This window comes from Lipotes vexillifer, unplaced genomic scaffold (assembly GCF_000442215.2).
Source record: "Lipotes vexillifer unplaced genomic scaffold, Lipotes_vexillifer_v1.1 scaffold645, whole genome shotgun sequence".
Lineage (NCBI taxonomy): Eukaryota > Metazoa > Chordata > Mammalia > Artiodactyla > Lipotidae > Lipotes > Lipotes vexillifer.
Genome location: NW_006777439.1, coordinates 745,093 through 772,962, shown reverse-complemented (window position 1 = coordinate 772,962; position 27,870 = coordinate 745,093). Strand labels below are relative to the sequence as shown.

Sequence of the window (27,870 nt, the reverse complement as noted above, 5' to 3'; positions counted from 1 at the left end):
TAAAGATGTTAAAAAAAATAATAATAATAAAAATAAATAAATAAATGTACCACATCCTTTAAAAATGATTACCCTGTAAGTTGTCAATGTAACTTAGAGTAAAAGTAATTTTAACTGTCTCCTGGATCAACCTCTCATTTTAAGAACTGCCCCATCCTAACACAACAGAGAGAGAGAGAGTGAGCACACAAGTGCTAATTTCTTAAACCAACTTAAAAACTAAGCAAAACAAGACAACCTCTGCCATTAAAAGTCAGACACAGGCACCCCACCAACAGTGATTGCATCCTACCTCTGAGGCTCTCCAGATAGGATGATAACTAAGACCCAGCCCTTGCCCTGAGGAACTGGCTTGCTATTTGTATGACCTTGGGCAGCCTGCTTCATCTCTCTGAACCTCTGGTTCTGCATCAGAAAAACTGAATTCCTGGTATGTGTAGGTACTTGGTACCCACTGTTCTTGTTATTACAAATTACCCCTAAGTGGGTATTTTTTCTGAATCCATGTCAAGACTGTTTCTTGCCCAGTAGCAGAGAGCATGATGCAGTTGAGAACCCTGGCGTGACTGTGGTGCTAAAGAAAGCTCTTGCTTCTTTCTTAGCTCCCAGGCACAGTTAGATGTTATGTAAGAGCAGTGCATTTTCACGCACCACAGAATACAGTGAAATCCTCTGTATTTCTTTTACTCCCTTCAGATTATTCAGTGTTCCATTTGGTATGTTTAATTCAAACATCTCTATAAAACAAAATCAAGATTACATATAATATAATAATAATAGAAACCTGGCTACTTAGGCAAATTAAATAATTAAAAGACATGAATTATAGACACTTTATTTTTTTAATTTTTATTTTATATTGGAGTATAGTTGATTAACAACAATGTTGTATTAGTTTCAGGTGTACAGCAAAGTGATTCAGTTATATTGCATACATATATTTTACATGTATCTATTCTTTTTCAAATTCTTTTCCCATTTAGGTTATTACAGAGTATTCAGAGAGTTCCCTGTGCTACACAGTCGGTCCTTGTTGGTTATCTGTTTTAAATACAGCAGTGTACATGTCAATCCCAAACTGCCAATCTGTCCCTCCCCAACACCCCACACCCGTAAACATAAGTTCGTTCTCTAAGTCTGTGAGTCTGTTTCTGTCTTGTAACAGACTTTCTTGTCTGTATCCTTTTTTTAGATTCCACATATAAATATCATATGATATTTGTCTTTTTCTGTCTGACTTACTTCACTTAGTATGATAATCTCCAGGTCCATCCATGCTGCTGCAAATGGCATTATTCCATTCTTTTTAATGGCTGAGTAATATTCCATTGTATATATGTACCACATCTTCTTTATCCATTCATCTGTTGATGGACATTTAGGTTGCTTCCATGTCTTGGCTATTGTAAACAGTGCTGCAATGAACATTGGGGTGCATGTATCCTTTCGAACCACGTTTTTCTCCAGATATATGCCCAGGAATGGGATTGTAGCATTATATGGTAGTTGTATTTTTAGTTTTTTAAGGAACCTCCATGCTGGTCTTCATAGTGGCTATACCAATGTAAATTGCCACCAACAGTGTAGGAGGGTTCCCTTTCCTCCACACCCTATCCAGCACTTGTTGTTGGTAGACTTTTTATTTATTTATTTTTTTTGCAGTATGCGGGCCTCTCACTGCTGCGGCCTCTCCCGTCGCGGAGCACAGGCTCCGGACGCGCAGGCCCAGCGGCCATGGCCCACGGGCCCAGCCACTCCGCGGCACGTGGGATCCTCCCGGACCGGGGCACGAACCCGTGTCCCCTGCATCGGCAGGCGGACTCTCAATCCCTGCGCCACCAGGGAAGCCCTGTTGGTAGACTTTTTGATGAGGGCCATTCTGAATTGTGTGAGGTGATATCTCATGGTTTTGATTTGCATTTCTCTAATAATTAGTGATGTTGAGCATCTCTTCATGTGTCTCTTGGCCATCTGTATGTCTTCACTGGAGAAAGGTCTATTTAGGTCTTCCACCCATTTTTTTGACTGGGTTGTTTGTTTTTTTGATATTGAGCCGCATGAGCTGTTTTTAAATTTTGGAGATTAATCCCTTGTCAGTCACATCACTTGCAAATATTTTCTCCCGTTCTGTAGGTTGTCTTTTTGTTTTGTTTATGGTTTCCTTTACTGTGCAAAAGCTTTTGAGTTTAATTAGGTCCCATTTGTTTATTTTTGTTTTTATTTCCATTACTCTATGAGACAGATCAAAAAAGATATTGCTGCGATTTATGTCAGAGACTGTTCTGCCTGTATTTTCCTCTAAGCATTTTATAGTATCTGGTCTTAAATTTATGTCTTGAATCCATTTTGAGTTTATTTTTGTGTATGTGTATGGTGTTGAAGAATGTTCTGATTTCATTTTCTTACATGTAGCTGTCCAGTTTTCCCAGCACCATTTATTGAAGAGACTGTCTCTTCTCCATTGTATAATCTTGCCTCCTTTGTTGAAGATTAATTAACCATAGGTGCATGGGTTTATGTCTGGGCTTTCTGTCCTGTTCCATTGAGCTATATTTCTATTTTTGTGCCAGTACCATACTCTTTTTTTTGTTTGTTTTTTTGTTTTTGCGGTATGCGGGCCTCTCACTGTTGTGGCCTCTCCCGTTGCGGAGGACAGGCTCCAGACGCGCAGTCTCAGCGGCCATGGCTCACGGGCCTAGCCGCTCCGCAGCATGTGGGATCTTCCAGACCGGGGCATGAACCCGTGTCCCCTGCATGGGCAGGCGGACTCTCAACCACTGCACCACCAGGGCAGCCCCATACTCTGTTGATGACTGTAGCTTTGTAGTATAGTCTGAAGTCAGGGAGCCCGATTCCTCCAGCTTTGTTTTTCTTTCTCAAGATTGCTTTGGCTATTCGGGGTCTTTTGTGTTTCCATACAAATTTAAAAATTTTTTGGTCTAGTTCTGTGAAAAATGCCATTGGTAATTTGATAGGGATTGCACTGAATCTGTAGATTGCCTTGGGTAATATACTTATTTTGATAATGTTGATTCTTCCAATCCAAGAACATGGTATATCTTTCCATCTGTTTGTGTCCTCTTCAATTTCTTTCATCAACGTCTTACAGTTTTGGGAGTTACAGATCTTTTGCCTCCCTAGGTATATTTATTCCTTGATATTCTTTTTGATGCGATGGTAAATGGGATTGTTTATTTCTCTTTTTGATGTTTCGTTGTTAGTGTATAGAAGTGCAACAGATTTCTGTGTATTTATTTTGTATCCTGTAACTTTAGTGAATTCATTGATGAGCCTGAGTAGCTTTCTAGTAGCATCTTTAGGATTTTCTATGTATAGTATCGTGTCATCTGCAAACAGTGACAGTTTTACTTCTTTTCCAATTTGGATTCCCTTTCTTTTTCTTCTCTGATTGCTGTGGCTAGGACTTCCAAAACTATGTTGAATAAAAGTGGTGAGAGTGGACATCCTTGTTTTGTTCCTGATCTTAGAGGAAATGCTTTCAGTTTTTCACCATTGAGAATGATGTTAGCTGTAGGTTTGTCATATATGGCCTTTATTATGTTGAGGTATGTTCCCTCTCTGCCCATTTTCTGGAGATTTTTTATCACAGATGTGTGCTGAATTTTGTCAAAAGCTATTTCTGCATCTATTGAGGTGATCATATGGTTTTTATTCTGCAGTTTCTTGATGTGGTGTATCACACTGATTGATTTGCAGATATTGAAAATCCTTGCATCCCTGGGATAAATCCCACTTGATCATGGTGTATGATCCTTCTAATGTGTTGTTGGACTCAGTTTGCTAGTATTTTGTTGAGGATTTTTATGTCTGTCTTTATCAGTTAGTGGCCTGTAATTTTCTTTTTTTGTGGTATCTTTGTCTGGTTTTGGTATCAGGGTGATGGTGGCCTCATATCATAGAATGAGTTTGTGCCTATTCCTTCCTCTGCGATTTTTTGGGAAGAGTTTGAGAAGCATAGGTGTTAACTGTTCTCTAAATGTTTGATAGAATTCACCTGTGAAGCTATCTGGTCCTGAACTTTTGTTTGTTGGGAGTTTTTAAATCACGGTTTCAATTTCAGTACTTGCAATTAGTCTGTTCATATTTTCTATTTCTTCCTGGTTCAGTCTTGGGAGATTGTACCTTTCTAAGAATTTGTTCATTTCTTCCAGGTTGTCCATTTTATTGGCATATAGTTGCTCGTAGTAGTCTCTTACGATCCTTTTTATTTCTGTGGTGTCTGTTGTAACTCCTCCTTTTGCATTTCTAATTTTATTGATTTGATCCCTCTCCCTTTTTTTCTTGATGAGTCTGACTAAAGGTTTATCAATTTTGTTTATCTTTTCAAAGAACCAAAGGAGTTTCATTGATCTTTTCTGTTGTTTTGTTCATATCTATTTCATTTATTTATGATTTCCTTTCTTCTACTAACTTTAGGTTTTGTTTGTTCTTCTTTCTCTGGTTGCTTTAGGTGTAAGGTTAGATTGTTTATTTGAGATTTTTCTTGTTTCCTGAGGTGAGATTGTATTGCTATAAACTTCCCTCTTAGAACTGCTTTTGCTGCATCCCATAGGTTTTGTATTGTCGTGCTTTCATTTTCATTTGTCTCTAGGTGTTTTTTGATTTCTTCAGTGATCTATTGGTTGTTTAGTAGCACATTGTTTAGCCTGCACATGTTGTGTGTTTTTTACAATTTTTTCTTGTAGTTGATTTCTAATCTCATAGTGTTGTGATCGGAAAAGATGCTTGATATGATTTCAGTTTTCTTAAATTTACCAAGGCTCGCTTTGTGGCCCAGTATGTAATCAGTCCTGGAAAATATTCCATGTGCACTTGAGAAGTATGTGTATTCTGCTGCTTTTGGATAGAATGCATTATAAATATCAATTAAGTCCATCAGGTCTAATGTGTCATTTAAGGCCTGTGTTTCCTTATTGATTTTCTGTCTGGATGTTCTGTCCCTTGATGAAAGTGGGGTGTTGAAGTCCCTCACTATTATTGTGTTACTGTTTTTTTGTTGTTGTTGTTTTTTGCGGTACCCGGGCCTCTCACTGCTGTGGCCTCTCCCGCCACGGAGCACAGGCTCAGCGGCCGTGGCTCACGGGCCCAGCCGCTCCGCAGCACGCGGGATCCTCCCGGACTGGGGGCACGAACCCGTGTCTCCTGCATCGGCAGGTGGACCCTCAACCACTGCGCCACCAGGAAAGCCCCTTGTGTTACTGTTGATTTCTCCTTTTATGGTTGTTAGTATTTACCTTATATATTGAGGTGCTCCTATGTTGGTGTATATATATTTACAATTGTTATATCTTCTTGGATTGGTCCCTTGATCTTTATGTAGCGTCCTTCTTTGTCTCTTGTGACATTCTTTATTTTAAAGTCGATTTTGTCTGATATGAGAATTGCTACTCCAGCTTTCTTTTGATTTCCATTTGCATGGAATAGCTTTTTCCATCCCCTTACTTTCAGTCTGTATGTGTCCCTAGATCTGAAATGGTTCTCTTATAGACAGCGTGTATACGGGTTTTGTTTCTGTATCCATTCAGCCAATCTGTCTCTTGGTTAGAGCATTTCATACATTTACGTTTAAGGTAATTATTGATATGTGTCTTCCTCGTGCCATTTTCTTAATTGTTTTGGATTTGTTTTGTTTTCCTTCCCTTCCTCTTTTGTTCTCTTCTTTTGTGATTTGATGACTAACGTTAGTGTTGTGTTTGTATTCCTTTTTCTTTTTTGTGTATCTATTGTAGATTTTTGGTTTGCGGTTACCATGAGGTTTTGATACAGCAGTCTGTATAAAAACAAGATTGTTTTAGTTGTTGGTCTTTTAATTTCAAATGCATTTCCAATACACTGCATTTGTGCTCTTCTCTTCTCTCAGTTGGTCATTTTGATGTCATATCTGTGTACAGATGATTTTCTACCTTTACTGTATGTTTGCCTTTACTGGTGAGCTTCTCCATTTTATTTTATTTTATTTTATTTATTTATTTTTTTTGCGGTACACAGGCCTCTCACTGTTGTGGCCTCTCCCGTTGCGGAGCACAGGCTCCGGACGCACAGGCTCTGCGGCCATGGCTCACGGGCCCAGCCGCTCCGTGGCATGTGGGATCTTCCCAGACCGGGGCACAAACCCGTGTCCCCTGCATCGGCAGGCGGACTCTCAACCACTGCGCCACCAGGGAAGCCCCATTTTAATTTTTTGTTTCTAGTTGTGGCCTTTTCTTTTCTGCCTAGAGAAGTAAGTTCCTTTAGCATTTCTTGCAAAGCTGGTCTGGTTGTGCTGAATTCTGTTAGTTTTGGCTTGTCTGTAAAGATTTCTCTGTCGAATCTGAATGAGAGCCTTGCTTGCTAGATTATTCTTGGTTGTAGACTCTTCTCTTTCATCACTTTAAATATATTGTGCCACTCCCTTCTGGCCTGCAGAGTTTCTACTGAAAAATCAGCTGATAACCTTATGGGAGTTCCCTTGTACATGATTTGTTGTTTTTCCCTTGTTACTTTTAATATTTTTTCGTTGTCTTTAATTTTTGTCAGTTTGATTACTATGTGTCTCGGTGTGTTCCTCCTTGGGTTTATTCTGCCTGGGACTCTCTGCGCTTTCTGGACTTGGGTGACTGTTTCCTTTCCCATGATAGGGAAGTTTTCAGCTATTATCTCTTCAAAATTTTTCTCAGGTCATCTCTCCTGTCTTCTCCTTCTGGGACCCCTATAATGCAAATGTTGGTGCATTTAATGTTGTCCCAGAGGTCTCTTAGACTGTGTTCATTTCTTTTCATTCTTTTTTCTTTTCTGTTCTGTGGCAGTGATTTCCACCATTCTGTCTTCCAGCTCACTTATCTGTTCTTCTCCCTCAGTTATTCTGCTATTGATTTCTTCTAGTATATTTTTCATTTCAGTTACTGTATTGTTCATCTCTGTTCTTTAGTTCTTCTGGGTCTTTGTTAAACTTTTCTTATATCTTCTCGATCTCTGCCTCCATTCTTTTTCTGAGACCTTGTATCATCTTTACTGTCATTACTAGGAATTCTTTTTCAGGTAGGTTGCCTATCTCCACTTCATTTAGTTGGTGTTCTGGGGTTTTATCTTGTCCCTTCATCTGGGACATATTCCCTTACCATCTCATTTTGTCTAACTTTCTGTGATTGATTGTGGTTTCCGTTCCGCAGGCTGCAGTGTTGTAGTTCTTCTTGTTCTGCTGTCTGCCCACTGGTGGATGAGGCCAAGAGGCTTGTGCGGGCTTCCTGGTGGGAGGGGCTGGTACCTGCCCACTAGTGGGTGGAGCTGGGTCTTGTCCCTTTGGTGAGCAGGGCTGGGTCAGGGGGTGTGTTTATCAGGCAGCTGTTTACTCAGGAAGACTTTAAGCAGCCCATCTGCTTATAGGTGGGGCTAATAGTTTCCTGCCCTGTTTGTTGGTTGTTTGGCCTGAGGCATCCCAGCACTGGAGCTTACAGGCTGTTGGGTGGGGGCCAGGTCTTGGTGAGAAAATCGCAGCCTCCAAGAAGGCTCACACCAATGAGTACTCCCCAGAACTGCCACCACCAATGTCCTTGTCCCTGCAGTGAACCACAGCCAGCACCCCGCCTCCACAGGAGACCCTCCAATACTAGCAGGTAAGTCTAGCCCAGTCTCTTACAAGATTACTGCTTTTTCTCCTGGGTCCTGGTGTGCCCAAGACCCTGTGTATACTCTCCAAGAGTGGAGTTTCTGTTTACCCCAGTCCTGTGGAATCACATACTCCTGGCCTTCAATGCCAGATTCTCTGGGGTCTCCTCCTCCCGTTGCCAGACCCCCAGGCTGGGGAGTCTGATACAGGCCTCAGAACTTTCACTCCTGTGGAAGAACTTCTGTGGTATAATTATTTTCCAGTTTGTGGTTCGCCCACCCGGCATGTATGAGATTTGTTTTTATCATGGTGTGTCTCTCCTACCTTCTCCTTGTGGCTTCTTCTTTGTCTTTGAATGTAGAGTATCTTTTTTGATAGGTTCCAGCATTTTTTGGTTGGTGGTTATTCAGCAGGTAGTTCTGATTTTGGTGTTTCCATAAGAAGGGGTGAGCTCACATCCTTCTACTCCGCCATCTTGTCTCCTCTTTTTTTTTTTCTTTTCCTTCATGCTGAGTCTAGTGTCACTTGCTCATTGGGGGTGTCATGCAGAGGCTTTGCATGCTTCACTTCAGACCAGAGTTCCTCGGGCAAAAAGGCTGCTGAAGAATTATAGATACTTTAAAATATGAGTGTGGTGACTGGTTGAATTTAGAGTTTTAGACACTTGCATTCTACACAGAAATGAAAGATGTGACATATTAATAGATTTAATGTTGCCAAGATAATAGGTAAGCAATGAATCCTGAAATATTAATTGATAATGTAATTAACTCTATAACATGAACCTTATAATATTTTAAAAATTACTGATTCAGGACTTGGGATATAGTGGTAATAGTTAACCTGTCAATCCTGGCCACCAGACCAGATGTTCTGCTATTTGATAAACTGAAGGTTAGAAATGGCAAGCACTCCTGTGGAAAGTGGTCCTTCCTTTCCTTCGAAGGACACAGACAAATCTGAGCCCTATGGTCTTCATTTGATTCACATTTGAGAAAAAAATACAAGATGAAACAACAAAAATAGATTTAGTATAAAATGTGGAGTTAAACTGCATGATGTATACGTTCTCTAACAGCTCTTAAATTCTCTGATTAAATTATATTGAGAAGTATTAGATTTGTTAATGTAATATTTCTCTTTTCCATTGTTAAAAAAATATTCTTTCATATATAGTTTAACTAGTTATATTAAGTGAGTGAAATGTCATATTCCAGGACCGTTATCTACCATGTCCTTTGTATTATTTCCACCAACCATCATAACACCATCTCCCGCCATCTTTTCTCCCTTTGTTCTTCCTTCCCTTGTCCCCATATCTAGTAAAATGACTTGTAGGTGCTCAAGAAGCATCCATTTGAACCACTAAATAAATGAGCACACAGTGTGAGATGGGGGACCTTTGTTGTGGTGGTGGTGGTAGTTATTTTGAAACTACTTTCATGCAGCAGGAAATTTTGACACAAAAATAGATTTTTCTAATGACCTTAAAACCTATATTGTTGCAAAATTTTTAAAATCAAATTCACGTGAGTTTTTAAAATGAAATAAAACCCAAAATATCATGTTATATTTGACTGGAGAATCTGTGTTCACATTTTAAGTTCTCAGAAATTTGAATATTGTTTTGAATGAATAGTAATTTAAAAGAAGTTAAATGCAGCATGACAAAATGGAAATGGTAAACCTGGAATGTCTCATAATTAACCTTCAGCAATAATGTCACTCACCATTGCTTCTCCTGTGGATGTGAACATGGAGTGTCCAACAAACATTTTAAAAGAATACATAATGTTTTTCTCCAAGTAGGAGATTAAACTGAATTATATTATAAATTTCTGTATTATACATGGATAATTAAATTAACTCCATATATATATGGATATATATACACACACAGAGTTCCTGATAATTAAATTAAATTAACTCCATATATATATGGATATATATATACACACACAGAGTTCCTGATTCTTTTTTTTTTTTTTTTTTTTTTTTTTTGCGTTATGCGGGCCTCTCACTGTCGTGGCCTCTCCCATTTGCGGAGCACAGGCTCCGGACGCGCCGGCCCAGTGGCCATGGCTCACGGGCCCAGCCGCTCTGCGGCATGTGGGATCTTCCCGACACGGGGCACGAACCCGCGTCTCCTGCAACAGCAGGCGGACTCTCAAGCACTGCGCCACCAGGGAAGCCCAAGTTCCTGATTCTTAATGTGGGTCCATTGCAAGGGAAGATAAAAATAAAGATCAGAGCATAGTGGAGGGTTCTCTCTGTCTAGGACAGTCAAACTTGTAGAGGGTGATGGAGAGAAACTAAGAGATTAGATGAGATCATCTGTAAAGTCCCTGTAGGCACTGTTTCTGTTGCTATCCAGTACAGTACTTACCAGATGATATGGAAGCCCAAAAAAAAAAAACAAAAATGAACACAAGTTGCTCCACTTTTTACTTCTGCCACTGCTCATGGTGAGTAGGACCACAGAGACTCATCATGCACTTCCATCCAGGCCTGTACACTGCACCCCAGCACTATGGCCCTCTCGACCTGAGTCCTGTCTATCCTTCTTGTGTTTTGTAATGCTGGCTGGGGAACTGGTTATGACACCTTGAGTGTAGACCTAGATCATTAAGGTCATTTGGAAGGGTTACTGCCTAACATTAATACTCCAGAAGGAAACATTTCACAAGGTTTTTGTTGGTTTGCACAGAGCTGCTTATACTTTTTCATAGCCACTTTATGGAGCTAGAGAACTTTAAATATTGTACTTAAGAGAAACTCATCATTTCATGGATTAGAAGAATTAATATTGCTAAAATGTCCATACTATCCAAAGTGACCTACATATTCAATGCAATGCCTATCAAAATCCCAATGATATTCTTTACAGAAATAGAAAAAGACATCCTAAAATTCATGTGGAACCACAAAATATCCTAAATAGCCAAAGCAATCTTGAGCATGAACAACAAAACTGAAGGCACCACACTTAATGATTTCAAAATATATTACAAAGCTCCAATAATCAAAACAGTATGGTACTGGCATAAAAACAGACCTGTAGACCAATGGAATGAACTAGAAACCCCAGAAATAAATCCATACGTCTGTGGTCAACTGAACTTCAACAAGGGTTCCAAGAACACCAAATGGGGAAAGGATAGTCTGTTCAATAAATGATGTTAGGAAAACTGAATATCCACATGCAAAAGAATGAAATTGGCCCCTATCTCACAGCATTTATAAAAACCAACTCAAAACAGATTAAAGACTTAAATATAAGCCCTGAAACCAATAAACTAGTAGATGAAAGCATAGGGGAAGAAAACGTTCTTAACTGTGGTCTGGGCAATGATTATTTAGATATGGCACCAAAGCATAGGCAGCAAAAGATAAAATAGACAGGTGGGATTACATCAAGCTAAAAACTTCTGCACAGTAAAGGAAACAGCAGAGTGAAAAGGCAATCTATGGAATAAGAGAAAATATTTGCAAATCATATATCTGATAAGGGGTTAATATCCAAAATATATAGGGAAGTCATACAACTCAATAGCAAAAAAACCAAACACGAACAAAAAACTCGATTTAAAAATGAGCAAAGGACCTGAATAGACCTTTCTCAAAAGAAGATATACAAATGGCCAACAGCTGTATGAAGAGGCGTTCAGCATCACTGATCATCAGGGGAATGCAAGTCAAACCACAGTGAGATATCATCTCACACCTGTTAGAATGGCTGTTGTCAAAAAGACAAAAGATAACTGGTGTAGGCGAGGATGCGGGGAAAAGGGAACTCTTGCACACTGTTGATGGCAATGTAAATTGATACAGCCATTACGGAAAACATGGAGGTTCCTCAAAAAGGTAAAACTTTATTATGATCTGGCAGTGGGTTGCCTTTTCACTCTGTTGATTATTGTCTTTGCTGTGCAGAAGACTTATTGTTAGATGTAGTCTCCCTTGCCTATTTTTGTTGCTTTCAAATTTAGGGAGAGATTTGGAAGTTTTTCTTACTTGGAGACTGTTAGTGGAACTTATTAGGTGTCCTATTTCTTTTATGGAATTAAACAAAAAATATTAGAGAGTAATTTAACATTTGGGGAGAGATTTGCAAGTTTGTTTTCACTGGGAGACTGTTACTGGAACATACTAGGTGTACCATGTCTTTTATGAAATTAAAAACCAAACAATTTAAAAATAAAACAAAACCTGAGGCCAGCCTTTAAGATGTTAGGGTTGCCACTTTTAAACACCTTAAGGAGGAGCCTGGCACTCTCTCTCACCAGCACCTATCCTAGTTCTTATTTTCAACCAGTATCCTAATTTGAGACCCTCTGGGAGACAACTGCATCTAATGTAGTATTGATGATTTCCATCATGTATGTGTATCCTGCTGATTTAATGTTTTAGAAAATTTGGTTTCTCCAGAATTTATCCCACAGTAGAGAATCGGCCTGGCATGTGACTCCTGACACAATAACAAGCTAAGGATGTAAATAAATCCTTAGGAAGAGCACACAATTTTAAAAAGTCACCTCCTCCAGAATTCTGTTCTCTTAATACTTTAGTTTTTGTCCACACAGTAATCTAACCTTCAAGGATTTGGGACATGTTAGTACTTTAAAGGCAACTTTTTATAGTCATTTGTATCATATATCCATCCCCCCCCCCCGCCAGATTTAACTGAGGATTAAGTCTTAATTCTATTCTACTTATTTTGTAAGTTAATAGGAGAGATACATGTATAATATTTCATTTCTGTTTTCCAAAACCTTGTTCGACAAATTATACTTTTATACTTCATCTTCTTTGTGACACACTATATCAACGTTCCTTAGAGGACAGAGAGTCTTACTTAATAGTGAAGCCTATTGTGGCTTTAATAAAATATTCCTCAAGCACATGCTTTGACTATGTACATTTCATAACATCTTACTTCCCTATATCTCAGTACAATTATTATCATTATTAGTCAGCATTCATTATTCGTATGTAATAGTATCTGACACAAAAATATCATTGCCTAGGGCTTCCCTGGTGGCGCAGTGGTTGGGGGACCAGCTGCCGATGCAGGGGACGCGGGTTCGTGCCCCGGTCCGGGAGGATCCCACGTGCTGCGGAGCGGCTGGGCCCGTGAGCCATGGCCGCTGGGACTGCGCACCCGGAGCCTGTGCTCTGCAGTGGAAGAGGCCCGCATACCGCAAAAAAAAATTAAAAATTAAAAAAAAAAAAAGTATATATATATATATATATCACTGCCCAAAGGGCAGAGAAAAAAGAGAGACGTGCATAAACACCAAAGGAAGTGGAATATAAATCTAGGAAAGAATTTTTTAAGTGAAGAGAACACATGCAGATACTGATTTTTCTTTCTTAGATATTTTACCACAGCACTGCTGGTATCTGAAAACCACTACAGGGCTTCCCTGGTGGCGCAGTGGTAGGGAGTCCGCCTGCCAGTGCAGGGGACACGGGCTCGTGCCCCGGTGCAGGAGGATACCGCATGCCATAGAGCGGCTGGGCCCGTGAGCCATGGCCGCTGGGCCTACGCGTCCGGAGCCTGTGCTCCGCCACGGGAGAGGCCGCAGCGGTGAGAGGCCCGCGTACCACAAAAAAACAAAACAAACAAAAAAAAACACTACAGATTATTTTCCTGATAAATACCATACCAATAGCCTTTTTTTAGGTTTACTAACTTCTCACATTAAATTATCTTACTATTCTTCTGGCTGCAAAATAGGAAAGCTAAAAAGAAAAGGGGAAATAGCCCAGTGGTGTTAACTTCTGAAGAACATTGTCAATTGCTTATTTTCTACATGTTTATATTTTGGGGGGAGCAAAAGTAGAACTGGGTGTGTTTTGTTTTTTGGGGTTTTTTTTTGTTTGTTTGTTTTTTGTTTTTTTGCGGTACACGGGCCTCTCATTGTTGTGGCCTCTCCCGTTGCGAAGCACAGGCTCTGGACGTGCATGCAGGCTCAGTGGCCATGGCTTACGGGCCTAGCCGCTCCGCAGCATGTGGGATCCTCCCGGACCGGGGCACGAACCCGCGTCCCCTGCATCGGCAGGCGGACTCTCAACCACTGCGCCACCAGGGAAGCCCTGGGTGTGTTTTTTTTATTTTTTTTTTATTTTTTATTTTTTTTCCTTGCGTTATGCGGGCCTCTCACTGTCGTGGCCTCTCCCATTTGCGGAGCACAGGCTCCGGACGCGCAGGCTCAGCGGCCATGGCTCACGGGCCCAGCCGCTCCGCGGCATGTGGGATCCTCCCGGACCGGGGCACGAACCCGCGTCCCCTGCATCGGCAGGCGGACTCTCAACCACTGCGCCACCAGGGAAGCCCTGGGTGTGTTTTTTAAAGTGTTGTCCAGACAAAAAAAAGAAAAGAATATATTCATTTTTAGGTCATGGGAGCTAGAGGATTCTTGACATGGTAGATGATATCCTACAGACTGTTGTAGTAGAGATGACGTTTTTGGCTATGTGAATGGATTTGCCCAGATCAGGCCTGAAATGTCAGACTCGTTCTTGCTCTTTTGTAGAACTCCCTTTTCTTGGAGTTCTAGCCCTTACATGTTCCACACCCTGATGGATGCTTGTGGCTCTGCCTTACAAGCTTGCACAGTGCATTCATAAAAAGAAGGTCCATCTCTTGGAGGTATGTGATTTTGCTTTGATGGTTTGCTATTACAGCTCATTACTCCACAATTGTATGACATTGCTTCAGTGTGTCTTTTTTAAAAAATCCACTTGGAACCCATGACTGATATTTACCATTTGATGGAACAGATGGGAGACTTTACATTGCAAGTGTCAGAAAGCCCAACCCATGCTCATGGAGGCAAAATGGGAAATTATTAACTCACATAGTAGGAAAAGTTCAGTATTAGTTGAAGGTATCCCTTAGCCCAGGGGCTTAAAATGCTACCAGAATCCTGCCTCCCAGCTCTGTCTTCATTTTTTAGGCTCCCTCTGGTGACAAGATGGCTGGCAAAGGCTCCAGCTGTGTATGTTCTCAGATTCTAGTCAGCTCCAAAAAAGAGACTATTTGAGCAAAAGGTCTAGGCCTGGTAGGCATTCACACAGTTATCTTATATGGCCATCTGTGAACCATTAGCTATGGTTTAGGAGAATGGAATGTGCTTATTGGCTTAGATCTAGGTCACATACCTTCCCCTGGAGCTTGGAATAGGATCAGCTCCATACAGTTCACATGGATTGAGGACCATTAACCAAAGACAAGACATCTATTCTGCATGGCTAAAAAATAAGAAATGCCCACTACAGCATTAAATGACAAATGAAATCACCAGTTACAAGACCCTACTATACAGCCTACTGAATACAACGATGTTAATGTAACACTTTGCTGAGAGAAGCATGCTAGTAGAGCATGAGGGTAAAAGAATCCTGAAGCTGTTCAGCCTATATAAAGGGCATTGAGAATTGCTGATTAGGTTAACGTCGGGTTCAAGCTCACATGAAAGATCAGTTTTAGAAACAAGAATATAATCTGAACTCCCACTTTCAGCCATGATGGAAGAAATCGATATACCTTCCCAGCTTACACAACTAGCAAACCATAAAAAGTATATAAAACAAGTCAGACATTGAACAACAGGTGTTAACAGTTCTGTGATACCTAAAGAAGGAACACAAACAAGATGAGTCTTAAGATTGCTCTCACTGCCTGGAGTGAGAGGCCACAGCACATGGAGCGGGAATCCAAAGAGGACCTGCTGGTCTAACCAAGTTGAGGACACAGAGACTGGAGTTTAGCAAGACAGAGCAGCTAAAATTTCTGGGGCAGGGTACCTGGGGGACAGAGATGTACACAGAAAGAGCTCTGGAGATCTGCATAGGAGTCTTCATGAGTCTTTGGTACTTATCTACACCTGCATGAGAAAAAAGTATCAGAAAACCACCAGAAAGCAATAGGCTGAATAATTACTGAAATTGTCCCTGGGCTGCATATAGTTTTGCCCACCAGTTGGAGTAGAAAGACATCATAAAACATAAGGCATTGTTTAAAAGTCCTCAAAATGGTATCATCATCTTAGTAACATGACTGAATTAGCAGTAGACTAAAGGCTGCAGTGAGGAAAGAAATGGAAACTATTTAAAACAATCCAAATGGAATCTCTAGAGATGAAAAATATACCTGAAATTTAAAATACATTGGATGGTAATAATGGCATATTAGGTACCACAGAAGACAAGATTAGTGAACCAGAAGACATAGCAATAAAAAATAACCAAAATGGAAGAGAGAAAGAATCAAAAGTTCACGGTGGCGGGGGGGGGGGGGGGGGGGGCACAGCATCAGTGACCAGTGGGAGAATGCCAGTCAATCTAACTTCAGTGTACTTCGAGTCAGAAGTACATTTTTTTTAAAAGAAGAAAATTACACTACTTTTTTATTAACATCTTTAAGATTATCTCAATGTAGGAAAAATATGTCAACAGAGAAACATGGATTATTTTCCTTTGTCACTGGTACTCTTACATATTTTACAAAGTTCTTTTAAAAGCAGCAGAGGAAGTGGGAAGAATACTTGTTACATACAGATGAATAAAGAATGGCAGCAGGGCTTCCCTGGTGGCACAGTGGTTGAGAGTCTGCCTGCTGATGCAGGGGACACGGGTCCGTGTCCCGGTCCGGGAAGATCCCACATGCCACGGAGCGGCTAGGTCCGTGAGCCATGGCCGCTGAGCCTGCGCATCCGGAGCCTGTGCTCCGCAACGGGAGAGGCCACAACAGTGGGAGGCCCGCGTAGCGTTAAAAAAAAAAAAAAAAAAAAAGAATGACAGCAAAATTCTCATCATCAACTATGCAAGACAAATGGAATAATATTTTCAAAGTATGCAACGACAACAACAAAAACTATAACCTAGAATTCTATATCCAGCAAAACTATCTTTCAAAAATGAAGACAAAATATTTCTTTTTTTCTTTTTTTTTTTTGGCCTCTCACTGTTGTGGCCTCTCCCGTTGCGGAGCACAGGCTCCGGATGCGCAGACTCAGCGGCCATGGCTCACGGGCCCAGCCGCTCTGCAGCATGTGGGATCCTCCCGGACCGGGGCACGAACCCGTGTCCCCTGCGTCGGCAGGCGGACTCTCAACCACTGCGCCACCAGGGAAGCCCCAAAATATTTGTTTTTTAAACGAAGAAAACCTGAGTGAATCCATCACCAAGAGACCTATGCTATAAGAATATTAAACGAAGTTCTTCAGACAGAAGGAAAATAATTTCAGATGGAAATTTAGATCTGTACAAAACAATAAAGAATGCCAGAAATGGCAAACATATAGGTAAGTTTAAAATGTTTCTTTTCCTTCATTTTAGTGTTTTTTAAAACATAAATTTACTGTTTAAAGCAAAAATAGTAATATATTACGTAGTTTGTACAAGTAAAACAAATAACAATATCATGAAGTACAGGGTGGGAGGAGTGGAAATTTACTGTTGTAAGATACAGTATACGTGAAGTGGTATAATATTGAGGGTAGACTATAATATTGTTAAAAGATGTGTACTGTAAACCTTAGAAGTCTAAAGAATAAAATAATTATAAGCTAATAGAGGAGGCAAAATGGATTCATAAAAAGTATGTAATTTATCCAAAATTATGCAAGAAAAGAGAAAAAAGAACACACGGAATATATAGAAAGAATAAGCAAGATAACAGATTTAAACCCAGTTATACTGATAGTTACATTAAATGGAACTAGACTAAACACTCCATTAAAAGATAGAGGTTGTTGTTAGATTGGATTTAAAAACCAAGACCCAACTATATTCTATCCACAAGAAACCCACTTTAAAGACACAGAGAGGTAGAAAGAAAATGATATACCATATAGACAGTAATAAGAAAATTAGAATAGCTATATTTATACTAAACATAGTAGTTTTCAGAATAAATATTATTGGCAGTAAAAACATTAAAATTCATTAAGAGGGGACTTCCCTGGTGGCACAGTGGTTAAGAATCCGCCTGCCAGTGCAAGGGACACGGGTTCAATACCTGGTCCGGGAAGATCCCACATGCCGCAGAGCAACTAAGCCCGTGTGCCACAACTACTGAGCCCGCATGCCACAACTACTGAAGCCCGTGCACCTAGAACCCGTGCTCCACAATGATAAGCCACCGCAACGAGACACCCTCACACCGCAACAGAGTAGCCACCGCTTGCCGCAGCTAGAGAAAGCCCGCGTGCAGCAACAAAGACCCAACACAGCCAAAAATAAATAAAAAAATAAAATTCATTCAGAGGACATAATTTAAATTTTATATGCACCTAAAAACAGAGATTCAAAATATGTAAAGCAACAACTGAACTGAAAAGTGAAATGGACAAATCCACAATTATAGATGGAGATCTCTACACTTCTCTCTCAGACATAGGACAAATAGACAGACAAATAGAACAAATGGAAAATTAGTAAGGGCTTAGAAGACTTGAACCACAGTATCAACCAATTTGACCTAGCTGATATTTGTATTCTACTTGGCAACAGCAGAATACACATACTATTCAAGTGAACATGAAAGATTCACCAAGATAGACAATATTCTGGGCCATGAAACAAGTGTCAATAAATGTTAAAGGATTGAAATCACACAAAGTATAACTTCTTACCATGACAGAATTAAATTCAAAATCAATAACAGATATCTGAAAATGTTCCCACATATTTGGAAATTAAACAACTTACTGTTAAATAACTCATGAATTAAAGAAGTACTCACAGGGACATTGGAAAATATTTTGAACTGAATAAAAATACAACACATCAAAATTTGTGGAATGTGGCTGAAGTAGTGCTTAAAGTGAAATTTATACCATTAAGTGCTTATTTGGGGGGAAAAAAAGGTCAAATCAATTAGCTTCCACCTTAGGAAACTAGAGAAAACCCAGTTAAACCAATAGAAAAACAATAGAGGAAATCTGGATCTCTTTTGCTAGAGCTTTAAAAAGGGTTTGAACTACATAGTTTAATAATTTTTTTGCACATTTTAATCAAACCTTTTTCCAGGTGTATTAGAGAAATACTTTATTCATAATATAATACGTTTTAACAGCAAACTGCTTTAGATGACATTTTTACAACCAAACCAAAGAGAAATTGAAATCTGGTTTTGTAGAAATGTTAATATTAGTACAGACTTGGAGGCTTTGTGGAATTATGGATCATAAGATAATGTGGATTAGTCTGAGGCTTTTTTTTGTCTCCCAGTGTTCAGTTTACATACTGCAATGTGGTATAGAGATTATCACTCAGCTGTGTATTATACAGTGGATTTTATTGCACAGCCAAGTTGATTTATTGATTTTATTTTCCTGTTATATCAATACCTTCATAATACAACTTTAGGAGATTGGTATTTTGAAGTATTGATTCACTGTGTCGATATTTTTTTACTACTGGTATTTGAATGCAAACATTATTCCAAGTAATGAGACTAAACTGTCAAAGTAGAAGAGTTTTAGGTGTGGCACGTTACATGTTTAAACTTTCACCGTTATTCAGTTTAGAGGTAAAGCTCTCATTAGAGCTCCTATGAAAAGAAATTAAAAAGAAATTTGCTTCTGAAACCTGGAAAATGGCTAAACATTAAATTATAGTTTTTTTAATACTTCAAACACCCATATTTTGAAATGGAAAGTGTTTTTTTTCTTTTCTTGCGTTATGTGGGCCTCTCACTGTTGTGGCCTCTCCCATTTGCGGAGCACAGGCTCCGGACGCGCAGGCTCAGCGGCCATGGCTCACGGGCCCAGCCGCTCCGCGGCATGTGGGATCTTCCCGAAACGGGGCACGAACCCGCGTCTCCTGCATCGGCAGGCGGACTCTCAAGCACTGCGCCACCAGGGAAGCCCTGGGAAGTGTTTTTTAATTACTGGGTGATATTTATTGTTATATCATTTATTATACAAACTGTACCTTGTAATGTGATAAATAAATAAAATAAATGCCTTGATTACTTTGGTGTTTCCACTGCCTGATGCCTGGATTTCAAGTCGATGGCTTTGTGCAAGGGGCCACTCTTGCAGCTTAGAACAGAACCTTGACACCAGAAACTGCGTTCGTGTTCCAGCGTTAACGTGGTTGTGTACGATTCTAAGCAAGTTCATTTGCACCACATCAGCTCAGCTGTAACTTTTTATTTATTTACTTTTGGCCACACCACGGGATCCCGACCAGGGATCAAACTTGTGCCCCCTGCAGTGGAAGCGCAGAGTCTTAACCACTGGACCTCCAGGGGAAGTCCCTCAGCTGTAATTTTAGAGATATTTCCCCTTCATTGGGCTAGTGTTGATAGGGAAATGTAGATCATGAAGGAAGCCATAAAGAAATTTAAACTTTGTTAATAAGGCCCTGTGTAGGATTATGGTGAATGGACTGTGTGAGTAGAATTGCTAATAATTCATTATTTTTTCTGTGCATGTTTAAAGTATTGTTTTATATACTGATTAATAAAAACCATTTTTATGTTTTTCATGTGGAAGAAGAGTTAAATTATTAATATTGTCCTAGTAATTGCTCTACTAGTAAAGTACGACTAGTGTTGTCATAGCCTGACCATGTTATATCAGCTTTTTCCTGTAGTTATTTCTCATATTTAAGGGGATACCACTTATTTGTGGTATGTCCAGCAGGCTTTTATAGTTATCTCCCTCAATTTTGAACAGTTTTCTCACTCTTGAGACATTAGGTCACTGAGCTTTCTGTCATTTGTCATGCTTTTCACAGTAATAGTTCTGATGGTGTTAACTACTTGTGAGGTGAAGTGTGTGCCTCAGAGTCCCTGCACAATCATGTGTAGCAGCCAGTTGTATAAGCTGTTATTAGCACCTGCGCCCCTTTGCCAGCTGTCCAGTGCCCCCAGGCACACAGAACCTCCTAGATTCTGTCTGCCGCTGGCCAGAGGGTGTGCCCCTCCTATACCAGGCACTCACCAGCCCCAAGTACTGCTCGAAGCCATGTTTCAGCAAGTGCTCCGGGCATTCCTTCTGCCTTTCCTGCTGTGGGCACCACCTTTCATGTCCATTCCATCAGGACAAGAGGGGGAGGCATAGTCAGCGTGATATCAGTGCTGCTGGCTTAACCGTACCCAAACCTTACTGTTTGCTATAGATTTTTCCTGAAGAATGTTAAGACCACTAATAGTTTAAATAACAAGGCAAGAAGGTATTGCTTTGATACTAAAGATACTCCTATTTTTTTTTTTTTTTTTTTTTTTCTCCTTTTTATAAGAGGCATAAACAGGAGATTAGAAGACAGGACAAGAGCAACTTAATTTTGGAAACTGGAAAGCAGAAGAACAAGAGCTTGGTGGAGACCTTTCCACCAAGTATGAGGAAAAGGCTCAAGAGTTCTGCATTTAGCATTCAGTGTTCATAGAGTAAGCCTGATCCCGTGTCCCCTGCATCGGCAGGCGGACTCTCAACCACTGCGCCACCAGGGAAGCCCAAGATACTCCTATTTTTAAGTTCCCCCTCCCTACCTTTTTTTCCTGTAGGGAACCTCTATACAGTTTTATGTATTTGTTGTTAATGATCATAGCCAATGTTCTACATTCTCTTCTCATTACGTAGTATAAATCAACATATACTTTAACTGATGAGGTCAAATTAGGACCCAAATTCTAAATTCCAGATCTTTTGGATCAAAATCAAGCCATCTTGGTGAGGCTAAAATTGGTTACTTAAAAGAGTACATTCTGGTTGCCCTAAAGATAAAAATGGAAAAGAAAAAAAAGAGAGAGAAAGCCTTTCCTGCCCAGCTGCCTGCCTACCTATGTTCCTTTCGTTTCGATTTTGATCATCTGTTCTCTCCCTTCATTGCCCAATACCGCGATGGAGAACTGACTCATCAGGGCCTCCCAAATTAAGAGCAGCAGCTGAAATGTCATTCCCACCTTCTCAAGCACAATTTCATTTCCCCCAACGTTCTTATTGCGTCCAACATAGTTTACATTTGCAGCAGGCTTTGCAGGCATGCTGCTTGGCTGTTTGCATTCATGCTAATTTCTCCAGGTAGTGTTATGGTTTGGAAGGGATAATGAAGATGTGCTGAATTTTTCTTTCTCTTCTAATAGCATGGAATTCTTTTCCGTTGTTTCTGTTACTGACATTCAAACTGGAGATGTGAACATCAGAAACATGAGAAGCAGACGTGCTGGTTTTCTTATAGAAGCCAGGGTTTGGGTCAGCATAACAGTAGGCCCAGTGAGAATGGCTTCAGTTTTTACCTAGGTCAGTACACCGGAGATACAGGACCCTTGGCCTGTGCCACGTGGGCCTCTCAGTAGCCCACCCATCTGCCTTGCTGTCTGTCCTTTTCAGCCTGCTTCTGACCAGTGCCCTCCCTGTGACAGACTCTTTTGGGTCCATTAGTTAATCCAGTCTTTCATCTCCAGTTTTAAGGTGATCGATGTGACAGGAGGTATTCACAGGTGAGAGCAATCTCAGATGCCATGGTAATAAAGTTGTCCTTTTCCCAGTTGCGAAAGAGAAGAGGTCTTTAAAACAAGTTGCTATGCCCTTTGTTCATGAAGGTATAATTCAAGCCGTGTACTCTGTCACTTTCATTTGTCAAGATGTACCAAAAGCTTTGGAGGTGGCCTAGAAGAAACATACTTGTGGCCAACTTACGAGGTTACTTTTCTCAGGACCATCTCTGACCTCACTAATACTGTTATATGATGATGCTGATTGATACCAAAACATCCCCCAAAGGAATTCCTTTTTTATAAAATGATCAAGTGATTTGTTTAAATAACTCTAAGGAAGAAACAGTCCTGTTTATAAAGGAATTGGTTATTTTCCCACCTTATAAAGCCAGTGTATGTCATTATGGTCATACAGTAAACAGCAGAAACAGAGGTGGCTTCTGCTTATACGAAACAGTAACTAGAGACTAAAGAATGTCACAGAATAAAAAGCAAGATGCTAACACCTCCTTTCTCACAAGACCACTGTCCCTCAGCCTCAGCTACAAGAAACGCAGACAAGGAACCAGAAATTTGGTGGGTTTCGTTTGGTTTGGTTTCTTAACACCTTCAAGAGGAAGACAGATGACACATTTTCTTGATTTAATCCAGTGCTAGCAAAGTTATCAGATTTCCTGGTCCATAACTAAGAACTGGTGGATGGAAAAGGGAGAAGGGTTAGGAGGAAAGAAAAAGAGCCAACAACTTTGGAGAATAAGAAGAGGCAGGAAAACTGAAACACGAACTTATGAAAACATAAAAATCTGGGGCAATTTAGAATTGAAATCCCCTAAAAATGGAAAATGTCACTTAATGAGTGTTTGTTGTCTTCCCTTATGAAGACGTCAGTAACCTTGATTCCCTGGGTGTTGACCTGTGCAGATGTCTAAGGGCGTCTGCTACACTACAGGGAATCACAGGCACAAGTCACTCTGTCTTATAAACCAGGGCTTGGCCCGAGCTCCTGCACTCCTTGTGAACCACTCAGGCCTCCTTTCTACCAGATCCCACCCTAGCTCTTTCTTAGCATTCTCCTAAGCAGAAAGAACCCCCAAGATGCAACTTTTGACCTTTTAATTATTGCGTTTTGAGTGCCTGTTACATTCTGATTTGATCATTCTGAGACAGGTAATCAAAATACAACCATATCTAGGAAGCAGAATTATCTGCAGGTGTCAGTGCCCTAGAGCCTCATCTGCAGGAACAGCACCCTGTTTCTGTCGTTCTAGGTAGAGAACAACTGCAGAGCTATTCTAAGTTGTGCAATTGGTGCAACTGACTTGTTAAAGATACCTTTTTCTGAATTGGTAAAATATGTGATAAAAACATCACTGATGACATAAAACTGCATATAAAATAAAACATTTAGATAAAGCTCAAATATAATACAATCACCCTTTTTCAAAGAAAGTATTTGTCACTTTTCCTTTAATGCACTTGACACTGTTACAGTATGATTGTAATGACATGCAGGAAAGAAGCTTGCTTTCAAGTCCAGCAGCCCCTCTCTGAATTTCTGGCCAGTTACAGTTCCTATTCCCCACTTTTTCTAAACTCTTAATTGGCTCTGTGACTGAACTTACTTCCTAACACACAGAAACTAGACCACTGGGTATGAACTCCCTTAGCCTTCTGCCTCCAGGCCCCCACCACTCCTGCACTGCACAGCCATCCTCTCCCCCTTACCCTTGGCCCTGCCGACACAGGGAAGGGGAAGAGTTGAGTTTTCTCTTATCCAAACTAATCCCTCTGCCCTGGCTCCCATCTCCATTGGATGCCCTCAGGAACCTTACTCCATGGGTTACCTCCTCTTTCTCAGGAATCTTCAATCAGCCATTTCCATCTCTTCCACTGTTTCCCTCCCACCTCACTTCCAAACCTGTTCTGCTTCTCTTCCCCCTGTTAATGCCATCTTCCCCCTAAGAGTTATAGCCCTCGTTCTTCCTCTCTCCTTTGCCTCCGATTCAGTCGGTCACCAAGCGCTGTTGATTCTGCCCCATGTTCTCCATCAGTACCGTCTGACTTCAGATCCGTGTCTTCTGTTCCCTGGACTACTGCTGTAGCACCCTAGTCTGTCTTCCTCCAGCCTTGTCCCCTCGACTGTGTCACTTTCCTTAAAAGTCTTCAGCGGCCCTGCATTGCTGACTGAACAAAGTATACATTTGTAGGCGTGGAAGAGGCCCCATCTGCCTCTCAACTCCTGCCACACCGGTCATTAGGGTCACCTAATGCACCCCGCTCCAACACGCCTACCCCCATTCAGGCCTGATCTGCTCACCTGGCTGACCCTGCTCATCCTGGAAGCCGCAGTTCACGCATAATACCCGAGCAGTGCCCACCCCAGCTACCCTCACACTTTGCAGACACTTTCAGAAGAGGCTTTTCACATTATATTTAACAGGAGAAACCTATGGTGAATTCCTTGAGCCAATATTTGGTTTAATCTTTGTATGTGTCATCACCCAATAACTGTTTATGAACGAATAAAAATAATTAATGAGTGACGTCTACTTGTTTTGATGACCTCTAGGGGAATGAAAAAGACAAAAAGACTACAATACTCCATTTTTACAAATACAATCCAGCGTCATGAAAGTCACAAAACAAAATTTAAGAAATAACAAATTTTAGATACAAAAATTTAAAAGGGAATCCGGTTAAATCCTTTTATAGAAACACAAGTTTAGTAAGCTTCCAGTGCTTCAAGGCCTACTTCTAGAACCATTTCCTGGAGAGCTACATAACCTGCCTTACAAACAGTTTAAAAAAACGAAAGTAAAAACACCACCACCACTAAAACCAGCCCCAAGTGGCAAGATGCCTTTATAAAAACCTGTCCAAGAAGGAAATGTATAAAGAACAATTTCCTGAAGATGTACTTTCTCAGATGCGAGTGTGATCCTCTGATTAGAGAACATTGGGCCCCTCGGACAGTGAAGCCCTTCCTTCAGCATATGTAATATGAAGAAATGCCCCAAGGTTTTCAAAAGGCCACATTCATTACTGCTTTGTGAAGGTGAGGAAGGGAATTAGTTCTGTCACAACATCTCAATACCCAGTTGTGTTTGCCAAGAGCCCTTCTCTGTTTCAGTGGTTTACATACCAGTAGAACTCTAACACCCTTTATCATGAGTAACTGGCAGGTACAAAGCCAGACTTCCTCCACACTTCTAATCCAATTTATTAACCTTACCAAGTTAAGTAAAACTGGATTATCCTGAGACTTCCCCTAAAAATAACTTCACAATTCTCTAGCTATTTCATGATTATATAACTTTTAAAATATGAGTCAGTGCTATCTATTTCACTCATTCGCCTCAGATTAAAAGCAAGATTACATACTTTATCCAGTTTTATTCACTCAGAGGAACACAGAAGAAAATAAAGACATCACAGACTATCTGAAAGTTGATCTTGAGCTCGGCTTCAGGAACTCCAGGAAATGCCTTCAGTTTACAGGCTGTGAACATCGTTAACAATCCAGAAGCAACTGAATCTGCATTCCTGACCCTTTTCCATAAAAGACATAGAAGGGATTATGGCCACCTTTTCAAAATCAGTACAACATTTTGTACTTGAGCTTACTTGGCAGTGATCAGAAGAGTCACAAGCACATACCTGCTTGGAATGAACCCTGGGTTATTCACTGCTACCATATATGGATATTTTGACCAGTAGTAGTATTTCGAATTCTGATGTACCATATTTCATTGATTCTACTATATGCTTTTTTTTTTTCATTTTAACATCTCTGAAATTGAGATTAAGCTTATAATCAGTGGCATGTCATAAATTAATTGGCATGGTTTTTCTAAGTGGAATATATGTATCTTACATTCAGGGTAAGTCTTATGTTCAGTAGCCTCTTAAGTTTGAATTAAGTTTATTTATTTATTTATATATATATATATTAAAAATCACTTACTAATATACAAATAAGACCTAATTAAACTTAAAAGCTTTTGCACAGCAAAGGAAACCATAAACAAAATGAAAAGACAACCTACAGAATGGGAGAAAATATTTGCCAACTATGTGACCGACAAAATATACAAACAGCTCGTATAGCTCAATATCAAACAAACTATCCAATCAGAAAATGGGCAGAAGGCCTAAATAGACATTTCTCCAAAGAAGACATACAGATAGCCAAAAGGCATATGAAAAGATGCTCAACATTGCTAATTACTAGAGAAATGCAAATCAAAACTACAGTGAGGTATCACCTCACACTGGTCAGAATGGCCATCTTTAAAAAGTCCACAAACAATAAATGCTGGAGAGGGTGTGGAGAAAAGGAAACCCTCCTATACAGTTGGTGGGAATGTAAATTGGTGCAGCCACTATAGAGAACAGTATGGTGGTTCCCTAAAAATCTAAAAATAGAGCTACCATACGATCCAGCAATCCCACTCCTTGGTGTATATCTGAAGAAAACCATAATTCGGAAAGATACAAGCACCCCAAATTTCATTGCAGCACTATTTACAACAGCCAAAACATGGAAGCAACCTAAATGTCCATCAGCAGATGAATGGATAAAGAAGACATACACACACACACACACACACACACATACACACACACACACACACACACACACACACACGTGTGGTGGAATACTACTAAGCCATAAAGAAGAATAAAATAATGCCACTTGCAGTAACATGGATGAACCTAGAGATTATCATACTGAGTGAAGTAAGCCAGACAGAGAAACACAAATACCATATGATATCGTCTATATGTGGAATCTAAAAGGAAGGAAAAGACACAGATGAACTTACTTCCAAAACAGAATGTTTACCAAAGAGGAAAGGGGAAAGGGGGAGGGATAAATTAGGAGGCTGGGATTAACATATACACACTACTGTGTATAAAATAGATAACCAACCAACAAACAAAAAATCACTTATATAAATAGAACAGTAGTAAAAATGACAGTCTTAGCTGTGAATTTCATTATTTGCCATAGCTGTTTTGGCAGATATTTATGTTGAAATCAAATCATCACACTTTGTGATTTTCACTCTCTTGTATTACTGTTTTCTGCTGGAGCAAATCACATATATGTAAGAAGTTATCTCAAGTAGATGCAGTTTGATACAGATCAAATCAGTAACTTCCTTGTTCCCTGTCCCTCCCTTTTCTTTTGACTTTTTTTTTTTTGTGGTACGCGGGCCTCTCACTGTTGTGGCCTCTCCCGCTGCAGAGCACAGGCTCTGGACGCGCAGGCTCAGCGGCCATGGCTCACGGGCCCAGCCGCTCCGCGGCATGTGGGATCTTCCCGGACCGGGGCAAGAACCCGTGTCCCCTGCATCGGCAGGCGGACTCTCAACCCCTGCACCACCGGGGAAGCCCTGACTTATTTTTTGAGTACATTTTTAGCCAATATTTGCTCAGAAGTCTTAAAGTGTTACTGATAATATTCAAGATATTTTTTCTTTTATTCTTTAATGTTTGGGGTTTGGATTTATTGCTTCTCTATTCTACCAATAGTTTTTCATTTAGGTTAAGCTAGAATGGCTTCTCTTTCCTATCCATAAAGTCTATAGGTATCTTGGCATTTGAATCCTTCTTTGGAGGTTCCTTAGAGATAAAAGAATTAAATGAAGTAAAACCTTTATGAGCTGGAAAGATGAGTGAATAATTACTGTATTCAAACAGGGTTTCTGATCAACTGTAGCTTCTGCAGTTTCTAAAATATATTCATTTTCTTTTGCTAACATAGTATCAAATGGTTCTGAACAGATATTAGCCCTTTTTG

At 40.2% G+C, this 27,870-nt stretch overlaps 1 protein-coding gene across 3 annotated transcripts in view; it reads left to right on the top strand.

Moving 5' to 3' along the window:
- CHN1 (chimerin 1) overlaps positions 1–27,870 on the top strand; it is a 185,100-nt gene that overhangs the window by 133,237 nt on the left and 23,993 nt on the right. The gene's annotated exons all lie outside the window — the stretch shown is intronic.